This window comes from Nymphalis io, chromosome 4 (assembly GCF_905147045.1).
Source record: "Nymphalis io chromosome 4, ilAglIoxx1.1, whole genome shotgun sequence".
NCBI lineage: Eukaryota > Metazoa > Arthropoda > Insecta > Lepidoptera > Nymphalidae > Nymphalis > Nymphalis io.
Window position 1 is genome coordinate 1436062 of NC_065891.1, and position 14799 is coordinate 1450860.

The window sequence follows — 14799 nt, forward strand, 5'->3', positions numbered from 1 at the left end:
TATTCCTATTTACTCCAAGCTTAAGTGTACATAGGTTTAGGATGGAACCTGCGACTTTTACATTGCTAGTTGGTTAGTAAACCTTAACGCTATTGAAAAACTATGATCAGAGTTGATAATCGAAAGTGTATTTAAAAACAATTAAGTATTTAATATACTATATAATAATATAAATAAACTCCCGCTAAATATAACAATAATTAAATTACTCTCCAGCGTAATAGGTACTTTAGGTCGTTCAATTATGTTCGCTTAATGTCATTCGTGCTGATTTCGAATAGTTCAATAATGATTCAGTTATTATTGAAAGTAAGCCATGATAGCTCAATGGATGAATCGTGTGAATTTGAACCTAAAATAGCGAAATTGAAATTCGAGAAAGCAATTAATGATATTTCACCTCAAATTTGTGTTTTAATCTAGTGCTCTAATCTAGTAAGTAATTGGGGATAGCATCATAACAAAACTGTATTTCGGCAAATAATAATCCGATATATGTATGTACATAATACAATATACGTGGACCATCACGTAGATGAAGCGGCGTGGTTGAATAAACTAGAAAGCCTTTGCTCAATAGTTTCCCATGTAAGGGTTGTTGCTGTTACAATTACGAGGTATTTTTAATAACATGGTAGTGTAGAGACAAAATTCTCAATTTAACAAGGAATCTGTGCAAGTCTATCTGGGTAGGTATAGCCTACTCAAAATTGAATTTTTGTATTCCGGTGTAAAGGGTGAGTGAGTCAATATAACTACAGGCACAGGACAATATCTTAATTCCCAAGATTGATGTCGCATTGTCGACGTAAAGAATGGTTAATATTTCTTACATCGCCAATATCTATGGGGGTGGTGACCACTTATCAAGTAGCCTATTTGCCCGTGCACTTTCCTCTATTACAAAAAATAACAATATTATATGTGTCAACTTTTAAATAGATCGGTAAAGAGTGTCTATATATTTTTATAATAGAGATAAAATTGGATTCATATAAATTGATTAATATATGTTGGTATATATATGGCACTCCACCAGAATTTTCGACACAGGTGCGTATATGTCACAGAGATTCAATAAGTGACAGCGAGATAAAAGGAAAACATGAAAATTATGTGACATGAATCACAATGGCATCCATTTCTTACACTGTTTGATATGTGTGACAGAATACCGGTTTACTTTTAAGCAAGCCGAGTAAGCCATATACATAAGCCATATACGGCTTAAGACTACAGCCCAATGTGTTTTTTTTATATCATGAAGATAAATGGTCATAATCATTAAATTTATAATAAAATTTAGACGTTGATCCAGTGACTTTCAATAAGGAATCCTCAAGTGAGAGCCAGAGTTTAGGAAGTTAGCAGTATATATTCTCGTGTCGTGTGAAAGCCGTTGGTCCGGCCCTTTTATATTGAGAAGATAAAAAATATATACTCAATGACTCTGTGACTAGTCCCTTATTTTATTAATAAGTTATATATATGAGCTTATTATTGTAAGTAATAAAAGTAATTAATCCGTTTGTCGATACGAGTACTCCTACTCATTTCGCGGAGTATGAGGACCTACGCAGGTTGTTATTCCTCTGTGATTAATCTAAAATAGTATAAAAATCATTAAAAGCTAATATTCTGTATATATATATCTAAACATTTTTAATTACATATTTGTGTTTATAAGTACGCTCGCCTACTTTTATCATTGAAGAATCAGGACACAGCATTACGAAAGTTGACTAGTCGGAGACTAATTATGAATTTCCCTAAAAATTTTAAACCCGTTCATCTAAAGAAGAAGATGGAGATTATTCCACCACTCCACTCCATTGCCGGTTTTTTTATAGAATAGGAAGGCGAACGAGCATATGGGCCACCTAATGGTAAGTGGTCACCAACGCCCATAGACATTGGTATTGTAAGAAATGTTAATCATCGCTTACATCACCAATGCACCACCAACCTTGGGAACTAAGATGTTATGTCCCTTGTGCCTGTAATTACACTGGCTCACTCATCCTTCAAACCGGAACACAACAAAACCAAGTAATGCTGTTTTGCGGTAGAATATCTGATGAGTGGGTACCTACCCAGACGAGCTTGCACAAGCCAGTTAAACAACATATGACAAAATTTTATCCAACAACTACAAGCCTCCTAACGATGAAGCTGGAGGTGAATTATAAATAAAGCTCGTGAAAATTCAGTAGAACTTGATCGGATTGCATGTTAGTATACAATACACATAGAATAATCTAACAAAAACATATTAAATGTTTCATGGACAAGGACGAATCAGTCCTACGTCACATTTGATGTGATGTCAGCCTTAGGACACGACCCCCATCGATCATAGCTGTTCCAGGGCGTTTAATTTTGAACAATAAGAACACATGAGATTACGAAAGCGTATAAGCAAAGTTGGTTAGTAGAAAATTCAATGGCAAAATTAATAAATTATTTCAACTGAAGTCTTTACCTATGAACGTCATTATCTTTATTATTCGAATGTTTCAACTATCTTTCAACTCCTTTCTTTGTCGCACTTCCAAAAAATGGAATTCCTTACCAGCTCACGTATTCCCCTCCTCTTACAACCCGGGTTCCTTCAAACGAGGCGTAAAGAGGCATCTTGCGGGCCGGCAAGGCGAAGGCGGCTAGTGCAGAACGTTTTTCCCGTCTGTACTGGCCGTCGTCGCGTTTGGACTCTACTACCACTTACCATCAGGTGGAGTAGAGTCATTTGCCCTCCCGGCGATATAAAAAAAAAAAAAAAAAAGTCAAATCAATGACGAAAGAAAGAGACAAAACAGTGTTTAGCTACCACACCAACCTAACAACGCTATATATAGCGAATAACGGTCTTACATATTTATATTTAAGGCCGTTATTCGTTAAACCTAGCATCAAAAAGAACCACCTTAAGATATACTATTTCCTACGATTTTTTTTTTATTTTATTTTAGAACTACCAACAAAAGATACAATAATTCGTGTACAGCAGTAATTTTTAGTAATACATTTCAATTGTTCATTTACTTACAGGTAATTACAGCATGCAATTTGTTATAGGCAATCATCGACTAACAGAGTTACATTAATAAAAATAATAGATATTCAATTGCGTAAAAAAACATGCTTACAAAATACAGGATTTATCTTAATTTATGTAAAAAATAAAAATTGTAAAAAAGGAAAAAAAGCTAATAAAACTATATAAGAATTCCATTGAATAATCAAAGTAACAAAGTAATGGTGTCAAAAAATTGTTCACAAGTATTTAAAAAAAAAATTCACGATATAAAAGAAAAACACAGAAAAAAGCAGATAACATAACATAATAACTATTTATTTATATTCTATGTAAAGTGTTTTAGATGTGAGGCAATTTTATTTTTAAAGGAGTAGTTACTATCATGCAAGATGTCTAGTTCATTGATACCAGTCGATAGCTCGTTATACGTCCTAGCTAGTCTGTTTATTGGTGAATTTTTTCCTAGGTTGGTTTTTTGTTTAGTTGTTACAAATAACGGTGACTTGTATCTAGGTATTCTGAAAGGCACGTTAAAACCAATCATAGAGAGGATTTGTGGGCAATCAATTTTATTATTTAATAATTTGTGTAGAAACGTTAGATCTAAAAGTTTTCTTCGACAATTCAAGGACAGTAAGTGGTAGTTATTAAGTCGGTCCTGGTACTGTTCGCCCCTCAAGTTATTAAATCTATAATGTAAAAATTTTAAAAACTTCTTTTGCACTCTCTCGATTGTATCAATATGAATTTTATATTGAGGGCTCCAGACAACAGAACAGTATTCCAGTTTACTTCTAACCAAGGAGTTGTAAAGAGTTATGATTGTATATGACTTATGTAGCTCCTTAGAGTTTCTCAAAATGAATCCCAAAGACTTGAATGCGGATGTTGTAATATGTTCGACGTGAGTATTAAATTGAAGCTTCGAGTCCAAAATAACTCCTAAATCTCGAGTAGTTTGCACCTTGTTTATAGTAATACCAGATATATTGTACGCACTTTCTATAGTGTTTCTTTTTCGTGTAAACTGAATATGGTAGCACTTCTTGATGTTTAATTTCATTTTATGTAATTTGCACCAGTTTTCAAGGCGATCAATATCTTCCTGTACTATTGTCACGTCATTGTGAGTTTTAATAGTCTTTGTTATTTTTAAATCATCAGCATACAAATAGGCTCTAACGTGTTTAAATATTAAGGGTAACTCGTTTATAAATATATTAAAAAATATTGGACCTAGATTTGATCCCTGTGGTACTCCTGAATGTGCAATGTATGGAACTGACTGATATCCATCAATAACTACTGTAGATGGGCGTGCGTTAATATAAGAGGTGCTCCACTTTAGTAAGGTGTCAGTTATACCGAACGATCTCAATATCTCCAATAATATAGAGTGATTAACCGTATCAAAAGCCTTCGAAAAATCTGTATAAATTGCATCAATTTGTTCACCCTCATCTACAGCTCTAACTGTTTCTGTAACAAAGGTGACAAGGTTGGTATTAGTAGATCTTCCTGATACGAATCCGTGCTGATTACTATTTATATGGGATTTAAGATAATCTGCTAAATTATAATGTACAAGACTTTCGAAGACCTTTGCCACAGCTGACAAGATTGATATCGGACGATAATTTTCGACGGAAGCGGGATCATTGCTTTTAAACACAGGTACGATTCTCGCCTCCTTCCAAACTTGTGGAAATATTCCTGTATTTAAAGATGTATTAAAAATGAGATACAATGGAAAAGATAAAGTAGACGCACACATTGAAAAGAAGTAGGGAGATATGTTATCTGGTCCTGCGCCTTTATTATGATCAAGCCTCTTTAATTTTTTTTCGATGTCACCTTGTGATAGGTATATATTACCAACGTAAGTTTTGGGATCAGGTGCACAGTAGTTTGATGTGTTGTCATTTACATAGACGGAGGAAAAATACGCTGCAAAAAGATTCGAAACATCTTGTTTATTTTTTGCTTCGACATTTCCATAGACCATCGATGTAGGGTAGGCGCTAGAATTTTTACGCTTGTTTTTGAAATGCGTCCAAAAATACCGAGGATTCTTCGAGATTGCATTTTCAATCATCGTTATGTAATTGTCATAACAATGTTTGATCAATTTGTTACAGTCTTTTCTTAGGTATTGAAATTCTATTTTATCCAATGGGTTGTTATACTGTTTTAATTTAATATGGAGCTTATATTTAAAGTGCATATTAAAGTCATGTTCGTAAAAATAATATCAAAATATTTGACAAATAATAATAATTAAAACGCTCACAGAATCATAACCGTAAAATAAAAAGATTTAGCAATTTATAGTTATGCCTTAAATAGGATAGGTCTGATTCCAATTGGCCCGCGAGAGGGTATTCGCCAAGTGGTCGGAGAGACTGGGTGTCCCGGGTGCTAGCCGGGACCTCGTTGCGGCCATTCGGCCGGTGCTGAGGAAGTGGGTCGAGCGCAAGCACGGCCCACCCACGTATCACCTCACACAGCTTTTGACCGGCCACGGTTGTTTTGGCCGGTACCTGTGTGAGGTGGTCGGTAGGGAGCCGACGGTGGAGTTCCACCATTGTGGCGGAGGAGCCGTGGATACGGCGGAACACACGCGCGTAGAGTGCCCGGCTTGGGCGGACCCTCGCGCGGTCCTATCCACGGCTGTAGGTGGGGACCTGTCGCTTCCGGCCGTCGTCGAGAAGATGGCCGGAAGCGAAGAGATCTGGGCGGCAGTGTCCCGGTTCAGCGGATGCGTCATGTCGCAAAAGGAGGAAGCAGAGCGGGAGCGGGAGGACGACGTGGACTCGCTCCCGCAACGAAGAAGGAGACCTCTTCGACGGCGACGTGCCTTCGCAGGCCGGACGCTGCCGCAGAGTTAAGGTGTGGTTGGCGGCGGAGCCAGTTTGTTGATCCGCCGCGGGGCTTCAAGCCCTGACGCCCAGCCTCCAGTGGCGGACTCGGGGGAGTCCGTCACGTAACAGGACGGAGGCACAAAGAGGAGGGAGGCGCGCCCTAACATCCTGGCGCGCTCTCGAGATGGGTCGCCTTATGGCGACGACCGCCGGCGGGGTTGCGGTTGTAAGTCACAACGTTCCCGTGACCCCGCCGCCTTGCGGAGAGGCGGAAATCCGGGGAGGTTTTAGTGGGTAGGACGGTAGCACTTTGCCCCGTGAGTCCCACATACCCGTCCCGGGCCCCCGGACCGGGCGGCAGGCGTAAATGCCTTTCCTCTCCGAAAAAAAAAAAAAAAAGGTCTGATTCCAATTTCGATATACATATATATCAAACTGGACGATGATAGTGAGTCGGGACATTCATTAATTTATAATATTTTGCATAACACAATAAATATATACTGCTTTTATCAAGATTTTCATATCTTTCATGCATCGGTAGTTACTATTCAATAACCTGTTTTCACTTGAACCATTCATAATGAACGTTTAGCCTAATGGTCTTAAAGTCATTAGAGCTTCAGCCATTATACCACATGCGATAGTTGGATAATGAGGTGGGGGCATTAATAGTGCATAATTCTTCAATAAAATCGATAACATCGTTAATAAACGGACTTAATTGAATAATATACTACTTAATTAAATCGGTTAATCTAATCAATTATTATCGATTAAGTTATGTATGCTGTTGATGAACAGGATCTTCCATGTAACGTCTTCTAGAAACACAGTGGCTTATTTTGAAACAGTGAGGCTATATTCAGCAGTGGACAACGATTGGCTGTTGATTGATTTGATTGATTGATTGAGGCTATATTTATCATTGTTTTCGAAATAGATGCAACATGAATAAATTAAGAAGTCATTTTCAAGTAACTTTTTTATTTATTGTATGTAGTTGCATAAATATTGATTTTGTATTTGAATGTATTAAAAAACCTCGATCCCAATTTAAATCGCTAAGCTCACATCTGTCGCAAATAGCAACGTCATATATAAATACTTTTTTCGTTCGTCAAACTTTTTCATGATGTATATTATTTTTAACGATTTTGCATTATATTTTATTTTTAAATCTTTAATAACTTATTTATAATTTATAAGTGGAAGAATACATATTTACTCAGCTTTTCTTTACTAATAAATAAGATTATTTTAAGATTTATCTGCCTTAAGTATCGGCGTAGGCTGATCCGTGAAATAAAATAATATAATATTTTTTTAGACATCCCACGGTCGAATTTGGAATAATTTTTTCATTATCATGATGACCAGCAGCGTGGTTATTGGGTCTACACCAACCATTCCATCGCAAAATATTTTTATCCTTTGTCAATTTAAAACAACAATTTCAAACATAATGCATAGAAATAAAGTTAGTAACACGAGCAAGTCGTAACGCGCTAAAAGTAATCAAATAAACGTGCTACGTTTTTCCAAGTCCGACATTTCACGTCAGTTAGTAATTGAGTAGTTTTTATTATTTATGAACTTACAAGTTACTTTTACTAACTTTCTGCAGCTATTTTATCTCCGATCTCATAAATCCTTTTGAAATAAAGTTACATAAAGGCAAGTTCAAATAATACAAAATTATTTGAAGATCATCTCATTACTTATAAAAGTTTGCCGGTTAAATTAGGATTAGCAAATAACTCAAGCGTCGGGTGCGAGTCAATGACGCCTCGTTAAAACTTGTCTTCGTGGACACGAAACTTCACAGACTCATCAAATAAAACTACAAATGCGTATTGTCCAAATACTACCTGGCGATGTTCTCGGATTACGGAAAATGACATCGATTTTATTTATATATAAGAGGTAAATTGAAATCTTACCAAATAAAACTATAAAAGTGTAGTAACAGCAATACTTTCCCTTCGTGGAAGCTCGCCCCGGTAACTAATACTCTAATTAAATATCGGCCATACATAAATAAATAATTCGTGATTGAAAAGGTGACTCGGTCATTATCATTATAAGCACAATGGATGGTTTTTTAAATTATTTTTAAATCTTTCTCCGCTGACATGTACTTACGTGCCATTTTTTTCTTAATTTTACATATTTGTCCCAAATTAGTACAAAGTTTTCTTAAATCTCATTTAAGTGAAAAAAATGTGTCAGAAATAATTAATTTTCTTAAAATTCCAATTTTTATGTCAGTGATGACCACTTATCATAAATCGTAAATGGCGTACCGTTGGCTATAAGTTTTACCTGCTTATAAAATAAAACCAAAAAAATGACGTAATAATTCAACGCTGGTCAGCTCCATTCTATTATTACAAGCATATTGAAGGAAATAATTCGTAGCTTAATGCCACGCTTCCCCATTACGAGTTAACGATCTTATATTTTCTTTCGAAACTTGCTAGTTCACTCAAAGTATTGTTTCTTACTGAAAACTATGAAATGAATCATTTATTTTTATTGATACGTTAATCATTTTCAGATTTTGATCAAAATAAATATACATTTACTCTCTCTTTTTAAATAAAATTTACTAGTGAAAATATTGATTATATAATTAATGTGAGTGAATTATCAACAATAAACAATATATAAATCGCCGTACTAAAGTAAAATCCTGAAGAGACTGGACGAACTGAACTTTTGTCAAAGAAAGAAGTTTAAAGATGCAACTTGGAATTACACAGATTAAGTCACTTATATTTTATTTAAAAGTAAGCTGAATGTGATCCTCCTTTTTCGCTCCTGAATAAAACTTTAAGGAAATTGAAAAAGATGAATCGGAACTATTTAAATTAAAAAAACAGGTTCGGAAAGTTGATGTTCTATTCACAGCAATCAAAGTAAATTCCTTTTGCTGTTGAAAACTTTTGATTCATTAGCTCTAAAGCAAAGCCTGAAGTCGCTTCGCTCTTGCTTAATGGTCTGATGTCGCTTTCAAGTTCCCCCATTTCGTTATTGTTACACATTTTTCAAGCTGATCCCATTTGTTCTTGTTCTGTCGGAAAGCCTTCTACTGCTAATCTGTTTATTCTGCACGATATACTCCATCACCGATATCACTTTCATGAATTTTAAAAAGGTTTTTGCATTGATGTTCTTACTGTATAATGCATTTATATTTGTTACTGTTACTGATCAAAGAATAGCTATGAAATATTCACAATTTACTTATATCTTATAAAATAATATTTGCTTTATCTCAATATTGTTAAAATTACAATATTTAACATTATCTTTTTCGTTAATAATGAACCAAATTAAATGAAACATAAAACAAAGGGAAATACAAACCAACGCCAAATATTTGGCTCATATCAAAATTATAATACCCGTAGCTGCATCTTGATACCTCAACACACAGTAATTTGCAGCTATTCTAAGAATGGTTTATGACAAAATTTTTTGGCTAATCTTTTAACCACAGATCAATCTCTACTCACCAGTTACTTGTTTAACGATTATTAAAAGATAAAGATAACATTATAAGAAACAAAATCATAATTTAGTCATTTTATTCTATATATAGATCCTAGAACTCGTATTAATTTTAATTATACTTCCTTCAAGATGCTACGGCGTTGCATGCAAACGTTGTTTAGCAGCTGTTTTTTCTATCATTGTTGATTTGCCATTCGAAAAAAGAAGACACAGCGTTGTTCAACTAATTATTCAAACTAATCATCAGCTAAGCCACGTTTAGTGCATATTGCTCCAATTGGAATGATGAATGAGTCAGTGTACTTTCGGGTAAGAGTGATTTTAGGTCTTTATTTATTTCGTTATAGGATATATTGATAGCTCGGGTTAATCCAGAACTGTTCACAATATTCATAGGATGGTGTAACATTAGATTTAATGTTCTGAACGGTGCCAGCAATAAGTTCATACATTTCTATAATACTACCGAGACCGGCTATGAATGCTGGAGCACGGGCATTGTTCGACCAGTTTTATTCTATTACATGACTAAAACTTTAAAGAGGGCTCCCCGACTGAGACAGCTATAAGCACTAAATCAAAACTTTCTCGTTTCGGATCTGGTCGTCCAGGTTCGAGTGAATACGTTTGCAATACGGACTAGTCGTTGCGAGGTAATCTTGGATATAGATGTGGACGGGTGTTAAGTTTTTAATAATTTATTTTATTACTTATTTAAAACAATTCTTTACTTCACACGTATTATTCAAATAACGTATTGATTAGAACAGATAGTCACGTCTGTACTGTTAGCGCTTCGTATAATGGACCTTTGACCTATATCGGTGTATGCAGACGTAGTGTTATGTTATATTGGTTGTAGTATTTGTTTAGAAAGGCAACCGAGCAAATAACCCATTTGATGATTAATTAATGTAAAAAAACCATGTTTTCTAGAAAATAAGTATAAATAATCAATTATTTTAGTTTATTTTAATGTTATAATTTAAAAATGAAACCATTGTACCTAATAAAAATTCTAAATTATGAAACCACGGCATGCAAGATATCAAGTCCCAGTAACTACACTGGCTTACTTACCCTTTTTTTTGGTGGTAGTCCTTAAATGGATAGTATGTCCTGAATAGCACAATGTTAAATAAATGTTGTTAATTAAATGTTAAAAAATTTATGATCATTGATCATCAGCGAATTTTAACCGATTATTGCGGGCTTAAGCCCGAGCATGCACCACTGAATTTCTCTCTCTCCATCTCAATGTGTCGGATGAAAATCTACCACAGTGCACCACTGAATTTTCATGAGCTTAATTTGTGTTTATAATTCATCTCATGATTGACAGTACGAAAACATCATGAGGAAATCTGCATGTGTCTAATTTCATTGAAATCCGCCACACGTGTATTCCACCAACCCACATTAGAACAGCGTGGTGGAATAAGCTCCAAACCTTCTCCTCAAAAAAGGAGAGGAGGCCTTAGCCTATCAGTGGGACATTCCTGGGCTGTTACTGTACTGTATCTTAAAGACTACATGTAAAATTTATATATTATCTTAGTATTCGTACAGACATTCTTAGTATTAACTTGCGTGTTGTTAATAAGGTGGGTACATAGTTATTTAAGCTTATACTGTATTTTTCTACACAACAGTCATGAAATATATTTCTTCGAAAATAATCAGGCAATTCGTGCGTTTGACAGGACCGCGTATCTATTAATAAACGTCACGCTCTGAAACCCTTCAGTCAATTAAGCATTGTCCGACCTTGAGTACAAGTCTTTTGAATGAATATTGGTAAAATAAACGACAAATCTTAAATAAATGCCTTAACCCACGAACGAACGAACTAATAAAATATAGTTTAAGCTAGTCATGAAATAATGAAGAAAACTACGTTTTGTATTGCACGGAGATGAAATTTTGTTTAGATAAAGAAAGGACGCAGCTCTCTTTCAAACTACAACTTTTTTAGAATAGATCTATATTCTTCTATTTATCTATGTTCAATTATTATCCATTGCACGTCTACAGACATACACACGATTAATATTAAAATGTGTTGATTTTAGTGTTTATCCAATGACGTACGGTACAATCAATATTATAATTATTAATAGCTTTATAGCAATACGCTTATGCATAAATTGAGTACATTTAATATAGAACTGTAAAAATAATCCGGGACATTTGTAATTTATCGTTTTAATCAAAACATAAAACGAGTCGTTATCGTTCAATAAAAAACAGTCATATTCATTATCAAGTTATGAGGCGAATTCGTTCAAATGGAAATGCGAAAGGCCAAAACCGATTCTCGTCACATGTTGCGCGACGATCTGTCACTAACATTCAGGGGTCTCCGTGATTGATAGACTTATATTAAATATAAACCAACTCATATCACATTACAAATGTATACTTTATAAACGAGATTAGATTGATAGATTTCTATATAGCGGAAAGACGCTTCAATTTCATCTCTGAAAGACCATTATTTAGATTGATCTCATCAGTACCTTTCTTCCGACGATTTAAATAATGACTTTATTAAAGAAATGTATTGTTCGAGATGGAGAAAGTTCGTGAAATCTGCGTAACGATGCTCAAAGGCGACCGACTAATGATAAACTTGTGATTTGTAAGGCCACAGTTAAGTCGGAAAACAAAGAAATATTTCACTCGCGTAATGGATTGAAGTGAGCTTCAAACTTTTCACATTCAGCAAGTTTTCGAACAAATTTATCTCTAGAGGAGCGAGTGCAAATACATCAAACTTGAAGCAATTTTAGACACTTGTTTCATGAGAGCGTTTACAAGTCGTTGAAATTAATCCTCTGTTTAAAATCGTTATTGTTGTTCAAATTTCGAATGCAATGAACAGTTAGAGGATTCTGATCCTTTTAGTTTGGTATTAACAATGCCCGGAAAAGTAATTGTCTTGTCACTGTAATGATTTGACGTGTATCCAATATTTTATTTAATAACGATGGCTTTGTCACGTGCAAGTAAGGGGAGTAATAAAAGTTTCAAGACAATAAAGTTAAGTGAAGTGAAGTCGGGATAGTTGATCCCGTGGTGTCGGGGTCTTACTTGTTTTAATGGCAAAGTTTTGATTTATCACCTCAAGCTTGGATCAAAGCGTTTACAATTTCTATAATGGTTCTTTATATCATAATTTACTCCGTTCACTTTTTTGGAAACATAAATGTAAAAAAAACTTCATATACGTGATTGAAATAATACTTTTCACTTATAAACATTCCATGGCACGTTTCAAATAAAAATATCATTTATATTCAATCAAATCAATAAACTTATGGTCCAAATATTTTAATGTCCATGTAGATATTTGTGTTACAGATTTGCATTTTAACTTTTGTATTCGACAAAACGCTAGTTGTTGACCTAAAAGCAAAGATCTTATGCCAGCGACGAGGGCTAAAGCATCTATTTGTGGAATTTAGCAAGGTTGCTCTGACTTAGTTTATTTAAAGAATACAATTTTATAACCTTTTATAAACTAGAACTATACAGACTCACATACCTGCCTGCAGAAAAATAAAAAATATATTACTGCAGTTGCAGCGCGATTGGTTATTCGTGTTTATTTAGACCGTTTTATTTAATTTCACTGGTGGTAGGGCTTTGTGCAAGCTCGTCTGGGTAGGTACCACCCACTCATCAGATATTCTACCGCAAAACAGCAATACTTGATATTGTTGTGTTCCGGTTTGAAGGGTGAGTGAGCCAGTGTAATTACAGGCACAAGGGACATAAAATCTTAGTTCCCAAGGTTGGTGAATCTTAGTTCACAACATTGGATATGTAAGCGATGGTTGACATTTCTTACAATGCCAATGTCTAAGAGCGTTGGTGACCACTTACCATCAGGTGGCCCATATGCTCGTCCGCCTTCCTTTTCTATAAAAAAAAAAATTTAAAATACTAAGGTAGACAGACTTGCAAATGACACTGTAGGAAATCTACCTATCCGGTACTTAAAGATTTATTTATTTATTTAGGAAACAAACAGTATAGTAACACAATTAATTAAATTACAACAAATAAATAAACCAACAAAGTTTCCAAAAATAAACAATACATTAAAACAGCAAAAACGCACACATTCATAAAAATTAATAATACAATATATATAACACTACAAAAATAAAGTTACTCATGCATATGACAAGATAAAAAAATCGAACAGGAGCTATATTAATAGGTAACGAATTCATATCTTATTGTATAAAAAACGCTACCTGATAAAATCCTTATCTACTCGTGCGAAGTTGGGGCTGCAAGTACATAATAAATGACTTAGCGTGACATCTTTTGTACTATAAGATCAAAGATTGGAAATGAGGAAGTTCATGCAATACTGGACAGTTTGTGACTTATTGTTCCAGCAAGTCGACAAGTCGAGGAAATAATTCGAGATCGCCAAAGCTATTCTCTGAGAAACACGTTAATTGATTCGATGCTGAATCCGAACGTGCAAACGTGATGCCCTATATGCTTTTAATGTTATTATTATTATAGACAATATATTTTATCACTTTCTGAATTATCACGATGTGATCAGACGTTAGGTTTCGATTTTTTCCTCACAGAATAGCTCCATGGTATGTTTGCGTTTATCTACAAAAATATTCCTTGATTACTTCATAAGCATATTTCGTTTATAGAAATATTTTATTTTTGTGTTAAAATCACAATTTTTTTTTAATTATTAAATATCCGCGTGAGTTATATTTATGAGTGATATGCCTTATACCTGTCATCCACATAATATCATCAATAATGTTTTGATAGGCTATCGGCTTATGTATATGTATTTCTATGAAACATACATATACAGGTTTTAAAAACCAGTATGCCTTTTGGTCGGTTTTACTTTTTAGGTTTTGTTTTTTGTGCCTATCAATAGCTCTTTCTAATGATATAATATTTAATATTCATTTTAATATCGATATTCACTTATCGAAATAGTAACGAATAATAGACGTATTTGAATCAAAGTCAAACATTAAAAGACAATCAAAGCGCCTGAACACACAATTAAACCAGGAATCCTTATTACAAAGGGCATAAAGAAAAATATTTTAGGAAATAACATTTTTGGTATGATTTCTATAAGTGAAATATAACCAACAGTAGTTTGAAGCGAATGGTGAAAAACCGAGAGATTTGGCGTCTCTCTTTTCTTGAGAATGGCTTATGTCCAGCTGTGAACGACGATTAATATGTACGAATATTTATTTTATTTCATCAAAACAAATAAAAATCGCAAACAATTTATGAAATGAATACTCACATTTATCTTACATTTCTATGCACAAACTGTATATGCAATGTGAATATAAGTATATAAAAATT